The sequence below is a fragment of the Protopterus annectens genome, chromosome 10.part0, assembly GCF_019279795.1.
Source record: "Protopterus annectens isolate FY-2018-M chromosome 10.part0, PAN1.0, whole genome shotgun sequence".
Lineage (NCBI taxonomy): Eukaryota > Metazoa > Chordata > Ceratodontiformes > Protopteridae > Protopterus > Protopterus annectens.
Genome location: NC_056744.1, coordinates 1,599,897,600 through 1,599,914,918, shown reverse-complemented (window position 1 = coordinate 1,599,914,918; position 17,319 = coordinate 1,599,897,600). Strand labels below are relative to the sequence as shown.

The window sequence follows — 17,319 nt, the reverse complement described above, 5'->3', positions numbered from 1 at the left end:
TTTAAATCCTTCAGAAAAGGTATGTTAAAACAAACCCTGTTACTTTAGCAGCTTTCTAAATTTATAGAAGCAATATTTAAAATATGTCCCTATTTGGGGGGCTTTGCTCCCCCCAATGTTGTCAGGCTTTGTCCAGACTTCTTGTACTGAAAGGTTGAGAGGTATGGGCCTCTGCAATGACTAAAGTTAATTATTTGACTAATCACGTTTTAATAAGTTGTCATACATTTTATGAAGGAGAGAAGACAATTTCAGCCAAAATAAGGTATAGTCCTGTAAAATCGGGAACTACTTGAATTGAGAGGTATGGGGCCAGACTGGCCGGAGTACCGCACAAATATATGTTAACCAATGCACGACGTAAGTGCAACGTAATTGCCTGGCCATATTTAACCTTATTTGTCTTGTTTCTTCAAAAAAAATTCTACTGAGTTCTCCTACTGCGCGTGACTCTTTTGGTTTGCTAGCTCGCGGTGGCCTCCGACGAATTGGGGCGTCGCCTCTTTTAAAGGAGCCGCTTCGCCTGTGTTTAGATGCACAAGAGAGCAGTCGGGGCCAGTAGGACGAAGCATTAGTAACTGAAAGCCTCAGTGTCAGCATCCTTCAGCATCTCGTGTCACCAAACTGCAGGTGAGTAGCTAATTGAACCTGCTATCGCGCGCTTGAAAAAAATAAATTATGCAGTGCTGAAAAGAATGTATGCTGTATTCTACAATGCTGTTAATGTTAGTTATTACAATATTTTTTAATAAGCGAAAATAGTTATGCATACATATAGATGCATGTTGTTACTATGATTTTTTTTTTAATAATTAGGACGCGTTGTACATGCATATATAAATGTGGACAGATGTATTTATATTTCTGATTTTTTTTTTATGAAGCTATAAATGTTGGGAGTTCTTATCGAGCACCGCTTGTGTTCATTCATTGTTGCATGACATCCTGTAAAGTAATAACCGGGCTAAATAACAACTTACAGTTTAAAGCACATAGAGCAGTTTAAAGAAGTGGCAGCGTTGCTGCTGTGGTCCATTATTTTTAATTCTGAAGTACGAGGACCACTGGAGTGGACAGTAGTTAGTAATGATAAAATGATAATAACAATACATTTGTTGGATGGGAGAAGTTCAGGTGGGCAGTGGCAGCCTTGTGTGTTAGCAGAACATAGTATCGGATGTGAGTGACTGGCTGCGACTGACAAACAGCTCTGATGTTGCAATGGTCAGTCTTTGAATTGTGGCTGAACCTGCTGTATATTGCAGTCATTTCTGGAATACAGTATTTTGACTCCAGCCCCCCCCCCCCCCCCAAGTACTGTATTGTAGGCAGCATTGAGATAAGATTCTGGATGTAACCTAAACAGATATGTGTTGTATGCCTTTGACTTTTGCCGTCTTCAGTCAGATTTGCCCCAGCCTTGTAATTGATTTGCAAAGCACGATGATCGGAGACTCCCTTGGGGGTTAAACCGTCTTTTGTTGGTCCCCAGGTGTGTGTGTGTGTGTGTGTGTTGGGGGGGGGGGGGGAGTTTGCAAGTTAAGGTGGAAAATAAGGTGACAGTTACAAGGCTAAGATAAAGAACGTTGTATTCTGTATTTGTTAACCGTGTTTTAAGATTTGCTTCTATGTGTGAGGATGCTGCCCTCGCCCTCTTCCAGTTTTTTCACAGTATGTCAGTAGTTTGCCTTCTCTGAGAGAAGGATTCACCTCTTTGTTGCATTGTGAGTGGCACAGCTGTTGTATTTACCCCCGTATAGAGGCGTGGTGGATTTTACTGATTTATTTGTGAAAAAAGAAGTGTAGTTTGACAACATGAGTGTACATTTTCAGAGTTTTACTAAAGAAACGTTTTGATTCAGTCCTTGTTGGGAGGCAGGTCATACGTTTCCCTCGTTCTGAATGAAACACCTGCAGGACTTATACTTCTCTGTACTGATTTTTGCAGAATGTCCAGATTTTTGTCTTATATTTTTGGTCTATTTCTCAAACTTTGTGGTTTTCTGGCAAATAACTGAGGATTGAAATAAAAAAAAATAATGACATACATTTTAGATTTGGACTTCACACCCCTCAGAAAATTCATGCTGCAAAACCTGTTATCCAACTTTTTAAGTTTGTAAGACTGCAATATTTAAAGATTCTCCCTATTTTTGGGCCTTTGGCTCGCCATTATTTATGGTTTTGTCCTGGTTTCCTGCTGTAAGAGGTTGAGAGGTATGTAGCAGGACCTTTATGATTTAGCATACCGATTGTAGTCCCGATGGGTGTTATACTTGACCATTGTATATGTTGCAAGTATATGGACTACTGAAACAGGCTGCAGTACCCCTTTCTCCTGGGTATGTTAGCCACTCTCCAAGGACTAATGTATTGCCACAGGCCCCTTACCAGCCAACCCTCAAAAGACAAGTGCGGCCTCCTCAACACCTTTAATGTAGCCACAAATTTCCTAATAACTGTTTGCGTATTACTACTGTTGATAGCAATGAAGGCAGTGCCATCCTGGCAAAGGAAAAAACAGGCAGACAGATACTGTCATTTCAATCATTAGCCAGTATTTTACTGCCCCATCTCCACTTCTGCTGTTCAAACACACAAAGGCCCTGTGCGCAAACTTTGTTTGCTTTACTGTAAGCTAAGACCATTTACTGCATTTGTATGTGGATTGTTCTGGTAAAGACTGCTTTACTGCCTGCTGCTAGGTCTACTAGTAACTGGTAGTATATGGACTGTGTACACAAAGGCTGCTGCGTCCCATTCCCCATGAGCTACTACCACTATGTGAACTGTGTTTGGCTAGGTCGTCCTTTGGGTGTGTCAACTGCCACTGAATACAGCCTGTGCCAAAAAAGTGTCATTCTCTGCCAGTATATGGACTGACGAGCATATACACCTAGTTTCTTGTTATGCTACATACTGGTATCACAGTAGCTAGTTTCAGTAAACGTAGACATGCAGCTTGTTTTGCACTGTATGACTCCAGTTTTTGTGACCCAAATCTTGTTGTGGTATCTGTAGTTGCACCAGGATTTCAGAATGCTTTCTTTGAGCGTGAGTGGCTACATTCTGTTTATTCAGATCTAGTTTGATCTTGAAAAAGCTTCCCCACTAAAGCTTAGTCATTGCCTGCCAGGGCTTGCTGAGCGTGTTATGCCCTTTAAAATGCTTTCCCTAGTGAGAGTGGCTGTTTTCTGTCTGTAACTCAAGTTCTAATGTACTTTCGTAAATTGATTTCCTTATATGAGGGCAGATGTTAACTGTACTAGCAAAACCTGAAATGCCCCTCGGTGTGCCTCCCCATCACTGTTTGACCTGGTGCACCATTCTCCCTACAGTATTGTCATTACAGCTTAGCAGTGTCCATAAATCTGGGCAGTCAACTACTTGAATGGCATGTTTTGTACTTGTGTTTGCACAATGTCTGCACAGTTTATCCAGGATGCCAGACATGACAAATTAGTACAAAGGGAAGCTGCATCCGTTCAGAGATTCTGTCTTAGTCTGAGGATTATTTGCCATGAACCATGGGTAATGACATGTAGGTGGACACTCCTGCCTCTTCTGTGAGTGACTGACCTAGGTGGCTATGATGTAAAAGTGCAGCAGGTAATGATAACGGGGGTAACATATGGCAATAGCAGTTTTCTGTACTGCCTTTCTTTGTGGTCCCTGCACTCTACGTGACTTATATAGTGAACGTAGTACATTCACTGTATAATCTGTGTATCTAAGACCTGAAAAAATGTACTCACTACTTCTAAACCTCTGGTAGATGGGCGTTTTTTGTGATAGTACCTGCTGTATAGCATGCATACAGTCAAAGAATCATAGGAAGTTACTAGGCTGTTGGCCCTATGGCCCTTATAATTCTAGCCAGGACACAGGTGGAATCCCAGGGATGTATTTTCTGTTTCCCATCCAGTTATCTAAGTTGTGCTTAAAAAGGGGTAAAAAGGTACTCTGCTTGACATGGAGAGGGAGTCTATTCCAGAGATGGGGGAGTCTCTAGGACACAATCTGTCCCCCCAGCAAGTTCTATTGATCTCACAGACCAGGTTGAGGTCGTGTGTGTGGGTTATTCGAGTGGAGCCTGACTTGTGGATATGCAGCAGTCCCATCAAGGCGGAGTCTGAGATCATCTTGTATGCCAGACAGAGGTCACCGCTGAGGAGTCTGTATGAAACTGAGTAGAGGGATAGGGCTGTTAGCCTATCCGTGTATGGTAGATTTTTGAGGCCCTGGATTCTCCTGGTGAGGAACCTTTCTGGCCTCTCCAGCTGCTGCATGTGCTTTGTGAGGTACATGCCAAATGGGGCATTGTACTCAATAATGGGCCTTATAAAGGAAGAATACAGGATGTTATGACCTCCTTGTTCCTGAATGAGATACCCTTACTTATGAGGTGGGCCATGTAGAAAACGTTCCATACAGTGGAAGCAGTATGGTGGCCAAAAGTCAGGTTGCCATCAACTTAGGTGCCCAAATCCCTCACGACTGATTGCGTGCTTAGGACGTTGTTATTAATGTGGCAATTTGTGGGGACGTCACACTCCCCAAAGGGGATGATGATGCATTTTTTGGTATTCAGCTTGAGGCCATGTTTTTGGCACCAGTCATTTGTTTGGATGAGACCCTGTTGGAGGATGCCCACATCACTAGGGGAATTCATGGCACTGCCCAGCTTGCAGTCATCTGCAGACTTGGTCAGCCATAGCCCACTGGTTTTGGCCTGCATCTCAGAAAAGTATACCCCAAATAATAGAGGCCCCAAGACTGAACCCTGGGGTACGCCGCTCGTTATGGGTGAGCTGCTTGAGGTGGCTTCCCCCATTTTGACTAGATGGGTTCTATCAGTGAGTCAGTTAGATATCCATCTGGTAACATACGGATTGATGCCGAGTTGAGAGAGTTTATCTATTATGCCTGAGTGGGGAATAGTGTCGAAGGCTTTGGCCAGGCCAAGGTAGGTGGTGTGCACCGTCTTCCCCTTGTCCATGGCTTTGGTGGCTGTCTCAAAGAAGTCGACCAAATTTAACAGACATGACCTCCCCTTGATGAAGCCAAACTGTGTGGGATTGAGTGTTTGGAGGTTGCCAATGTCCTTATTAATGAGGTTTATGATAATCCGTTCCATGGCCTTGCAGATCAGGCTAGTTAGGCTGATGAGTCTATAATTTCCCAGATCAGTGGACACTCCACCTTTGTGCAAAGGGATGACAGTGGCTGTCTTCTACTCAGCTGGGATGAACCTGGTACTCGGGCTTTGGTTGTCTAGAGTGCCTAATGGCAATGCAAGTTCCTGCCATGAATTTGTGCAGTATGCAGCCTGGGATGTTATCGGCTCCCATGGAGGATGTATTTTTTTGTCTTTGAGAGTGCAGTGATGCCCTGTTCCCTACATATAAGGGGAAGGGGGCAGGTACTGGAGATGTCCTGATTTACTGATGGGGGGACAGAGGGGTGAAGTTTTCACTGAATCTGTCAGCCAGTAAGTTTGCTATATCTACAGCATTTGTGTATGTGGTGTACTTGACCACCAGTTCTGAACAGATCTAGGTACTTTCTTTGAGATTGCAGACATATGTGAAGAAGGCCTTATGATTGTCTCTAGTAGATGTGGTCAATTTGGACTCGAAGTTTGCTTTGGAGGATTTCACTAGTGTTCTTATTTGCTTGTTCAGGCTAAGGAGAGATTGCTTCCAATTGGGCACCTACTCCTTCTTGGTCCTGGACAGCAGTTATTTTTTTCTTTTGTTATAGAGTTTATTTATTGCAGATGTCCACCAGACAAATTTTCTCTTCCTTGAGGTGGATGATTTAATCCTTTCGAGTATTCCTGATTCCATGCATCTAAATAATTGTTTGTATAGTGCTTTGGTGTAGTTTTGAATACTGATGCCAGTTCCTAGAGAGGGGAGGGGCTATGAAGCTGTTTATACCATCCCTCAGGAGGCTGTAATCAGCTTTGGAGAAGTTTCTTTGTTTGACCCTAGCTAGAGGGGGGTTGGGGGAGATGGTGACTTCGAAAGTGACCACTTTATGGTTGGATCTTACCAGGGAGGATGATACTGCAGAGATACTGCAGTGGTTACTCATGCTGGTTAATACTAAGTCCAAGATATTATCACCTCTTGTGGGGGTATCGACTAGCTGTTCCAAAGCATTTACATTGACAAAATCAAGGAATCTCTGGGCATTTGTGTTCTGACTTGAGTAGTCTATGTTTGGGTAGTTAAAGTCACCCAGGATCAGGGTAAAGGGTTGAATCTTGATAGATTTGAAGAGGTCCAGATAGGCGGATTGGGCATCTTGAGTCAGATTTGGGGGCCGGTAGCTAGCTATGATTTGTGTAGGGGTCTTGTCAATGGTTAACTGCGCATGGAGTGTCTCCTGTGCATCATACTGTTTGACCAGCCTGGAGGTGTGTATGTCTTTAATATATAATGAAATTCCACCTACTTTGGCTTTACTGCCCACAATTTGGGGTCTGAATGTATGATAGGATAAGTAACCAGGTAAGGCTGGGGTGCTCTCCTCAGCTTTGAACCACATTTCTGTGACTGTGCAGTTGTCAGCATTTTCCAGGGTTAAGAACGCTTGCAATGAGTGCAGTTTCATGTTTAGACTCCTAGCATTTAGCAGCATGACCTTTAATTTGCATTTTGTTGAAATGCTTATGTTGGTAGTTTTAACCTCATCACTTTTCCTAAAAAAGGCACTGTGGGGGTGGCAAGAGCCTTTGCCAGAAGCCTGAAGCCCAAGTGAGACAGATACAGACCATCTCTGGCAAATCATTGTGGTCTGTCGATCATATCTTTCCGGGCTGTCAGGTAGTGAATCCCGCTTGCAAAGCATTGTGGTCTGTCGATCATGTCTTCCCGGGCTGTCAGGTATTGGATCCCCATGGAATGACACCAGAAAATAAGCCAGTTGTTAAAGTCAATAATTTTGTGTTTGTATTGAGGTATCATTCTGGGCGATGGTAGAATGCTGCTTAAAGCTATGGACATATTTGGTTTGTGCAGTTGCCTAAGTGACTAGGTGACTTAAGCCAAGATGAATCCGCATATTTCATTTACTGTGGTGGTGAGTCGTAGAATGAGTCACCTCAACAACAGACTTTGCATTAACTGAACTGTTTCAAATCTTGAGTGCCCTAATACTGTATTTGTTTGAAAAGCTACCAGGCAAGAGATTGGTGTTGAAGGCCACAAACTGTTAAGGCTCCTACAGGCCCGAGTGCTGCCTCTGGTGCCTTGTCTGGAAAGCTGCATGTCCAGTAATGGATACCACAATCTCCGGCCTGTTTCAGAGTTTTTAGCTTCTGCTGCTGGCCTTTCTGCACTTGTTTACAATACAATGATGCAAGTCAGTAAGCAAATGTGTTATTAAAATAAACTTTTTAATGTCACAGTGTTTTTTATATTCTTTCACCAGCTACTTTTTAAGTGTGTTTTTCTGACTATTTTGAGCTGTTTCTTTTTTCAGAGAGTGTTTTATCAATTTCAGATGTATTCAAAGATGGAATTGTATTTTGAAAATGAACTTGAGTGTTAAGAAAAGCCTTCATAAGCCACACTGTCAGCTGCTGCTAGTGTATAGCTTATGTCAAAAAAACTGTACATTGTCTTCATTTAGTTATGCATATTACCCTCTGCTAGTGTATGAACTGAGTTGTATATGACAGTAGTAAAGACAAACCTAAAATTACATCTTATATTTTCTTGTATCAGCATTGAAATGACTACACACATATATCTGTGCATGAATGTTTGAGTTTTTTTGTCATGTTGTTTAGTCGCGGCGTGCATGTGCATGAAAGCACACTGTAAATGAACACTATATTATCATGCAAAACACTGAAATGAATAACTTGAATTCACAAATCGGGGGGGGGGCAAATATATGTATAAGCAAACAATGACCAAACTGGTTGGGTTGTTAGTGCAAATATATTGGCCCACAGTACTCTACAGGCAGCAAAGCTATGAGTAATGTCCCAAGTGTTGGAAAAGCCAGATGGGAATGGGAGGGGAGATTCAGCAGCTGGCTGCTTCCTTCTTCTTGGAAGATATAAGCTGGTGACTGCTGTCACACAGGCTCCTTCTGGTGGAAGTCTTAGAAGTGCATCTCCACTTTAGCTGGGCATTATGGGTGTGAGGAAGTCAGAATTCTGGTTGGGTGTAGCACCATGCTTGATACCTTCAGGCAGAAGAAGTTAGAAGTCTATGTGAAGTCCCTCAACCTCATTGAAAAGCAGGTGTAATCTCCAGAAGTCACCTGTCTTGAGTAGTGTCTTCTGATGTTGGGAAAGGTGAGGCACACTTGGTTGGTGGCTGCAGGGAGATGGCAGCCAAAAACTTAAAGTAAACTTTGTTGTTATAATTCTGTGTATCTATATTTATATTTGTATCTGTGTGCCTGTGTGCATACTCATATTGGAGGTCAAAAAATAAACTGTCTATATCTCATGTACACACACACACATATATATTGTAAAGACCGCTAAGTAGTATTCTAAAAGCATGCAGAGAGAAGGTTGCAGGCAGTAGCAGTCGAGATGTTAAAACTCAGCAAGGAGTTTACAGTGTATATTTGGTGGTTAAGACCAATGTTTACAATGAGAGGCTTCATTAATTCATTTTTTTGACATCTGTTTTATCCTGTTCTGTGTTATGGGGAAGCTGAGGCCTATCCCAGTATGTAGCAGGCATAAAGAATAGAACCTTTGCATGCTTCAGTCCATTACAAGGCAGACACCCAGCACTTAGCAGGTATAAGGAATAGAACCTTTGCATGCTTCAGTCCATTACAAGGCAGACACCCAGTACTTAGCAGGTATAAGGAATAGAACCTTTGCATGCTTCAGTCCATTACAAGGCAGACACCCAGTACTTAGCAGGTATAAGGAATAGAACCTTTGCATGCTTCAGTCCATTATAAGGCAGACACCCAGAGACAGTTAAAAGACCTAGCAGTCCTTCTGCCAACACGTCTTTGAGATAAAAATGGAGGTCTCACTGAAACCCCCTGGTGAACCCCACACAGAGGGTACCCCAGTTGGTGACCGAACAAGGGGAATGAAGCACTGGAAGTCAGTATGACTAACCTCTGTACCACTGTGCTGCAGTATGCATGGTGTCTTTCTTGTTTTTTTTTTTTGGTTTTTGATTTTATACTGCAGGGAAGGGGGAAGGCATAAGATTTTGAATTCCTTCCTTTGGAGAAATTTGCAATATATTTGCTTGCAAACCTCATTAGATGAATATATTCCAAAACAGCAAACGCTCATTTAGGGGTCGAACTGGAAAATAAACTGGATGAAACAGAAGCACATGGTATTGAAGTGAATTTCTGATGCTGAAATTAAGAATGAAAAGTGGCCGATACACATTAAACGTGACTGTATGAAGAGATGATTTTGGGGGTAGAAACAGAAATTAGATGTTATTAGTGTCAAGAAAAGGTAATAGTATATTCAGGAAGTTGTCTGTCAGAATGTACCTCATGGAAAAAAAGTATCTTAGACCAGTTTGGAGGTGCATATTAAGCAAAATTAAAAAAATAAAAGAAGGAACCAATACCGAGATAAACATGTTTAGTGTTGCATAAAGTTTACATCCTTGAGTACTTGCAGAAATATTCAAGTAAAATGCAGAAGAAATGAAAAAAAAGAGTCAATAGTTAGCCAAACCTGGAACCTATTATGAACAAAACAGTTGTTTAGTTAACCATGTACTTAGTGTCTTAGTCTCTAATGTGTCCATTATCTGTCCCTCTCACCTATCATCAGAAACAAATAATCACAGCAACTGGATACTGCACTGTACATGTTTCTTTACTTACTGCTGTGTGAATAATGTAATAATGTAGCAGGAATTTGTAGACTATAGTACATATTATGACCATTCTAAAAAAATCATATTTAACTGAGCTATAAGCCTAACATGAATAGTTTCACAATTTAATGTGTCTGTTTGGAGAAACAGAGCCACAAACCTGGTGCTGTGAGTCCCTAACTATTCACAGCAACTAAATCCATCACGTTGTGAGAAGGGCTGCAATTTCACCACCACCTGAACTTGTGGATGGACAGAGGGTTCAATCTCTATTGTTGTCATTTCTTGGTTTTTATCAGCACTAGATATGTAACTGTGCGTGGGGAGCCTGCAGCATCCCTGTTCCTTACTGTACATGCTCCTGTGGATAACCAAAAGGGCTTCAGTACCCAGGGCTTCCATTCCCCTACCTTTCACCAGTACTGCATGCAAGACATCATGAGGAAGTGTGCACTACCCCTGTTCTTGTCTCTGTGGTTAAAGACAGGGTTTCAGTCCCCAGGGCTGCCAGTCCTTCACCTTTCACTAACTCTAAATACAGCACATTACGGGGAAGCCTACTGTAATGTGTTTATTTAGTTAATTATTTTAATAGTCATTGTTTATAGTGGACATAAAAAGACATTAAATACAAAAGAAAAACAGGTTTTATTTAGGGCATGAACTTAAGATGGAAAACACGAGTGGTACAAGGTGCTGAAATTCTATTCTTCCCTATTTGGTGATGTTTTGCAGTTTCAAAGTTAGATGAGGAAGTCAGCTGTTTGAAACTTAATGCTATGTAAAACCTCATTTTACGTCAGAAAAACCCACATCACTACAGAAAGCAAGTCAAAGCAAGAGAGGTTACTCATATGCTTCACAGTTCTCTGCATCGATGGCACTTTGTTGAGCATGTAGTTCAAGTCCCATTTGTGGTTACAAGTGCAGTCTGGCTGAGTGTTTTATACATTTGTATAGTGTCTTTATCTCCACCTTAGCCATGATTCGCTACTTCTTAGTACATGAAGTTTCTACATCCTGAGATTAACAGTCAGCTAAAAGTCTGACATGCTGCAGGGGGAGTAATACTAGAAAAGGCCTAGCTGTGTGTGTCGCCAAGAATACTGTGTAGATAAAGTTAGAATATAGCATACCTGAAACATCCTCTTCTTCCATAACTTTCAAGTGCACCTCATTATGAGGAACGTCCCTCATTTGTGGTCTTAAAAACATTATGTTCCTCAAAGTTCCGCAATGAAAGGGTCTGTCACACATTCAGTGTTAGCAATTTTTTAAATTGATATCTGTGATAAATAGAATCATATTATTTCATTGAAAGGATTATTCTGTAAGCAAAACGTTCACATTTTAACCATCCTATGAGCTTCCTTGCTGAAGTTATCGGTAAGCAGTAAGTGTTCCACATTTTGCCAATTTGTTTCACATTATGAGAGGTAGTGTCCTTCATTTTGGAGATGGAAGGTTGAGAGTTATGTCTTCTTCTGGTAATATTTTTGAACTCAGACCATGTAAAATTACTTTTATGTTCATGTTCCTACCTCTTTTAAGTGTGATCACCACAGTACAACTTTGGGCCAGTTATTTTACATTAAGAAGGTGTGGTCTGCACTCTTGTGGGAGGAGAGGGTAGATTCGGCTCTTCTGAGTTGGGAGTTTCTGGTTAAACACTTATTGTACCTGCTTATTTGAACTGTTTCTTTCTGAAATTGGTATGCCTTGTTTGCTGAAGCATAGACTAAATTCAGACCTGCTGAATCTAGCTTTGTTTGTACAACTTGAGCACTAATCCAGACCATCTTTTTTTGGAGAAGGTTCCCCTGCACCCTAGTGGCAGGAGTGTGCAGTTAGAACTTGTCTGATCGAAGACTGCTGGAATGGGGCTCAGTTTTTAGCTTTTTTCTTGGTTAATTTGTTTAAATCAGTTTGCTCATTTGCTACTGTTATATTTAAAAAAAAATATATATATATATATACACTTTATGCATTGCCGCTTAGCAAGGAATAAACTGTTCCCGGCGCCATAAAGTCTGCTCTTCAAATTTTCCATTAGAACGAGCCAGTTTTTTAGTTTTAGCACTAAAATCTGTTTCTTTGAGCTCAGCACTTGTTCAGTACTTGTTGTAAGCACTAAATAAGGTACAAATTACTACAGCGCTCAACTTTCCTCACTTGTCTAGAGGAAAACAGTTTTTAGTACTTAATAAATAAGCACCTATCCAGACATGTCTAAGGGTCATCTCTCGGTGTTTTCTCCTCTCTACCTGTTGAATCTGGGCATCTTGGGGCAATGCAGCAATTGCCTCATGTACACAGACAACCCTCTCCTCCTACCACCCAACACTGCAACCTGTGAGAGATGCACTTATATAGCCAAACTGGAAGCAAAGATGTCTTCACCCAAGATTGGACTAGACAGTCAAAAGGAGAAGGTAAGCACTTGCACCACACTCATCACATAGTCCCTCAAAACCTACACCACCAAAACACACACATGGAAACATGAAATATACACCTACATTCATGGAGGCTCTCAATAAAAATCTGCTTAAGCAACAGGGACCTCCAAAGCAGAAACGCAAGCAACCTCCACCCCCCCCAACACAACCCAAATGTCACATAGCCCACATACTCAGTGTGCCCCTCAACTACAGCCCATAAGGCATAACGTACCCAACACTCTAGTCATTGGTGACTCTATAGTGTGGCGCACTGATGTTCCACTCACCAGGCTAAACAAGGAGAAAGTTACTGTCAGCTGCCTGTTGGGTGCCAGGATCCGCCACATAACGCACGCACTCAGGTCACTCCACAAAAAGTACAAATATGACTCTGTCATTGTCCATGTAGGTGGGAATGACCTGAGATGTACCTCCCTGGACTACATGAAAAGAGACATGGAGGAGCTCTCCAATCTTGTAGCCCAGACAGGTATGACCTTAGCCCTGAGTAGCATCCTGCCATCACCCAGAATGATACCACAGTACAAGGACAAAATGATTGACTTCAACAATTGGTTAAGCTTCTGGTGTCATTCTAAGGCGATCCAGTATCTGTCTGCCTTGGTTGACATAATCGACAGACCACAATGCTTTGCCAGAGATGGCCTGCACCTGTCGCCCTTGGGATTCCAGATACTGGCTAAGGCTCTTGCCACCTCTATAGTGCCTTTTTTAGGCAAGGTTAAATGACAAATTCACCACCTTAACAGGTACAAGCAAGCAAAATCTGAGGATATTGCTACTCAGTGCTAGAAGTCTAAACCTCAAAATGCATAAACTCGAGGAACTCCTTAAAATGGAGAACATTGACATCTGTGTAGTGACAGCGATCTGCTTCAAGGCTCCAGAGAGCACCCCTGCATTACCAGGCTATAATTCATACCACACCTTTCGGCCACCTAACCTGGACTGAAACATTAAAGGTGGAGGCGTGTCCATATTCATTAAGGATATCCACACCTCCAGGCTAGTTCCTCAGCATAATGCATCCAAGATTATCCAAGTGCAACTAACTCTGGGCAAGACCGCAATCCAAATTGTAACTTGCTACAGATCCCCCACTATGCCCCAGGATTCCCACTCCTCATTTCTTGATACAGTGGGAAATATTAGGGTACAACCCAACACCCCAATAATGGGTGATTTCAACTACCCCACCAGTAACTGGGAAAACTACTCATGTACCAACTCTTTTGCTCAACGTTTTCTGGAATTCATAAATTCCAATGCCTTGGCTCAACTTATTCACACCCCCACCAGGGGCAGCAATATCCTAGACCTGGTCATTACCAACATGGGCGACCGGTGTTCCACACCAGAGGTCAATTCCTCGTTGGTCAGTTCCGACCACAAGCTAATCACCCTAGACATCCACATCCCGCCCCCACATTAGGGAAACCACCATAAAAATTTCTCTAAAGCCAACTTCAAGCTTCTTAAGACAGAAGTGGCAAACTTCACGACACCCATGCAGATGGACAATAGAGGTATTACTGCTGAATTCTACACAAATGCACTTTATAAGCACTTACATGAGAGCATGGATCGTGCTATCCTTGACAGAACCAAGATGCTATCCTCCAAAAAAAGGAAGCCAATCTGGCAGTCCCGTGCCATAAACAAACTCTACAACAGGAGAAAGAAACTGTTGCAAAAAAGAATAAAATCCCATGATTGGAGGAACTCCCTGGTCAGCCTCAGTAAGAAGCTGAGATCCCTCATAAAATTCTCCAAAGCTAGTCATGAAAACAAAATCGCCAGTGATTCTAAAGATAACCACAAAGCATTCTATAGCTATGTCAAGAATCTCAATGGCAACACTCAGATCTGCTCTGAGTTACAGTACAGTGGCACTAAATATACAGAACCAACTGATATTGCCAACATCCCGGCAAATAGGTTCAGTGCTAACTTTACCCCCCTGTCACCCCCTAAAGGGCCCATCTGTATACTGGAAGAATGCAAAGTTCCTGTAATCACGGCTGCACAGGTAAAAACCACACTCTCCAAAGCCAAGAACACAGCATCCGTGGGACCTGACAACATCCCAGGCTGCATTCTACACGAACTGCAGAATGAACTGGCACCCCACCTAAGCACCATGTTCAATCATAGCCTCACCTCAGGCTTTGTGCCCGTTGAATGGCGCACAGCAACGGTTATCCCACTCCACAAAGGGAGAGCCACCACGGTCCCCGGGAACTACCACCCCATTAGCCTAACCAGCCTGGTCTGCAAGGCCATGGAATGTATTATCATAGATCTTATACACAAAGACATTGGTAATCTCCAAATTCTGGACCCCACCCAGTTCAGGTTTGTAAAAGGCAGATCATGTCTTTTAAACCTGATAGACTTCTTCGAAGTAGTCACCAAAGCCGTAGACGAGGGTAAGATGGTTCACACAGCCTATCTAGATCTCGCCAAGGCTTTCGACACCATCCACCACTCTGGAATTATAGATAAACTCACTAAACTAGGTATAAATCCCTATGTCACAAGATGGGTTGCCAACTGGGTCACCGACAGAACCCACACTGTGAAAGTAGCAGACTCCAAATCTGACTTTAGACCAGTGACAAGTGGAGTACCATAGGGTTCAGTCCTGGGTCCTCTCCTGTTTGGTATCTACTTTTCTGAAGTACAGGCTAACACAGAAGGTCTTTGACTAACGAAGTTCACAGATGACTGCAAACTAGGAGCCATAATTGAAACTCTTAACAATGTGGACATCCTACTAAAGGGCCTCACAGAGAAAGATGCCTGGTGTCAAAGCCATGGCCTCAAGCTCAGTGCCAAAAATTGCATTGTCATCCCCTTTGGTAAAAACTCTGTACCCGTGAGCTACCACATAGGTTTTAGTCTACTTAACACTGAAAGTTTGATAAGAGACCTTGGGACACAGGTGGACAGTAGTCTCTGCTTTGATAATCACATCGCCACAGTAGTCAGGAAATCCTTCTACGTGGCACAACTCATCACAAAAGGTTTCTCATCCAGGAAAAAATAGGTCATTGTTCCCCCTCTACTCATCACTCACTAGACCCATTATAGAGTAAAATGCCCCTTTTGGTATGTACCTAACAAGACATCTACAACTGGAAAGGCAGCAGAAATACCTCACAAAGGTGATTACTGGCCTCAAACAGATGCCCTACGCAGACCGTCTCAAAAAACTCCAGCTTTATTCCGTCAGATATCGCCTACTCAGAGGCGATCTCTGCCTAACATACAAAGCTATGTCAAACCCAGAGCTGTTGGACATGCTCCACTTAAACAAATCCCAATCCCTCCGAGCTACATGCTCTAGGGACCTAAACCTTGTCACTACAATAAACAGAACATGCTGGAGGGATAGATTTCTGTCCCAGAGACTTCCCATACTCTGGAACAAACTACCTATCTATATCAAACAAAGCTCCTCATTAGCACTCTTCAAGAAAAATCTTGATGATTGGATGGGAAATAGGAAATTCACCTCTGTGGCTCTGCTCGACAGGAGCACAGGAAAATACTTTTCTTGGTTGGTGAAAGCCAGGTTACTTTTTGGCTAGGCTTATATAGGCCCTAGGGCCTATAGCCTAGTACCTACCTAGGAACCTATGAAATACACTCCATATCTCTTTCAAGTGCCTAATTCATGTTATGATGTCTTCTGTATAATCTTTGTATTATGGATACATGTCTCTCAGTTATTAATGGACTCACCCTTGCTTGGAGTTGCCACATTCCAGCCTTCCCAAAACACACAGATTTCCCGAGATCTACATCTGCATAAACTGGTGAAGAAGCTTTGACTTTGCTAGGGACAGTTTCATGAAACTGTCTTCCATGCCATTTAAGAAATGCGTCTCTCTGTGGAAAATTATTTCTGGACTTTTTTGCTTATTTCTTTGCAGTTTTCACCTGAACCCTCTCTTCAGTTGTTCCATTTTTCACACAGAAATCCCTCCTGTTTTTTTTTTTGTGTATTTTCTCTACTTAGATTTCTCCTGGCAAGTAGTATAACCTAGGTCTACCCTTTACCGCATTTGACCGTGTGTAGTATGTAATGCAATTTCTGCAGTATACTGACTTGTATTAGTTAGTATGGTAGTTTCCCTGTAGCTGTGTTTATGTATGCACTTTTTATTCTGTTGTTTTTTTCACCTACCATTGTTGTGTATGCATCTGACATTATTTTACAAAACCTCCAATTTGCTTGGTGAATGATGAACTTGACTTGCTCTTTATTGCTTGGCTAGGTCATGTTTAATAATGATAAGGAAGGATCAGCCCACTTAAACATTTAACAAAAACTAATAAAATAAATAAAACTCTCCATAACAAGGTAGCAACAGTAGTCATCCATTTCTGAAAGATGGAAGAAAATGTTGCCATTACTGTCTGTGTGTGTTTGTGCATGTGCTTGCTGTAGTGTGTGTGCATGTGTGTGTGTATGAATTCATGTTTATTTATTTTTGCCCAAGTTTGCCCCACTGCCCACCAATCATCAGCCCCCTCCTGCCCAATCAGCCAATTAATTCCAAATCACCGGGGTGAGGTTCAGACCAGAGAGGTCATCATTAAGACAGTCATTAGGAGTGGTTTGTGGTTTCCCCACGTTTTGCCCTAATATCCCTACATGCTTACTATGCTGGGTGAAGGAAGGAGGCTTGCAGTGGTCTGACAAGGAGTTTCCCTCACTTCTGCAAGGGACATTGCCTTCTTACAGTCCCACCCACCAGCTATGAAGCATAGGAGATAGTGTCCCCCGTCTTCATCAGAGAAATCGCATCTACGTTATGCACCCTCGAGAGAATGAACCCGCCCTCCTGGAGAGGAAGGCAGGCCATGCCCCTTCAGTCCTCTCCCTCCCTACCCAATTGTTCCAAGGCTGGGATTGCTAATCAAACCCCAGTCACCTGGGTCACCACTCAGGGCTTCATATCTCTACAATATGGAGCCAGCCCTAAATATGTGTCTTTGTTTAAACA

At 42.4% G+C, this 17,319-nt stretch overlaps 1 protein-coding gene across 1 annotated transcript in view; it reads left to right on the top strand.

Annotated features, from left to right (window-relative positions):
- Positions 1-489: 489 nt before the first annotated feature.
- CORO1A (coronin 1A) overlaps positions 490-17,319 on the top strand; it is a 370,883-nt gene continuing 354,053 nt past the window's right edge. The window contains exon 1 of the mRNA XM_044086267.1: positions 490-630. The gene's annotated coding sequence lies outside the window, so the exon portion shown is untranslated. The remainder of the gene's footprint in view (positions 631-17,319) is intronic.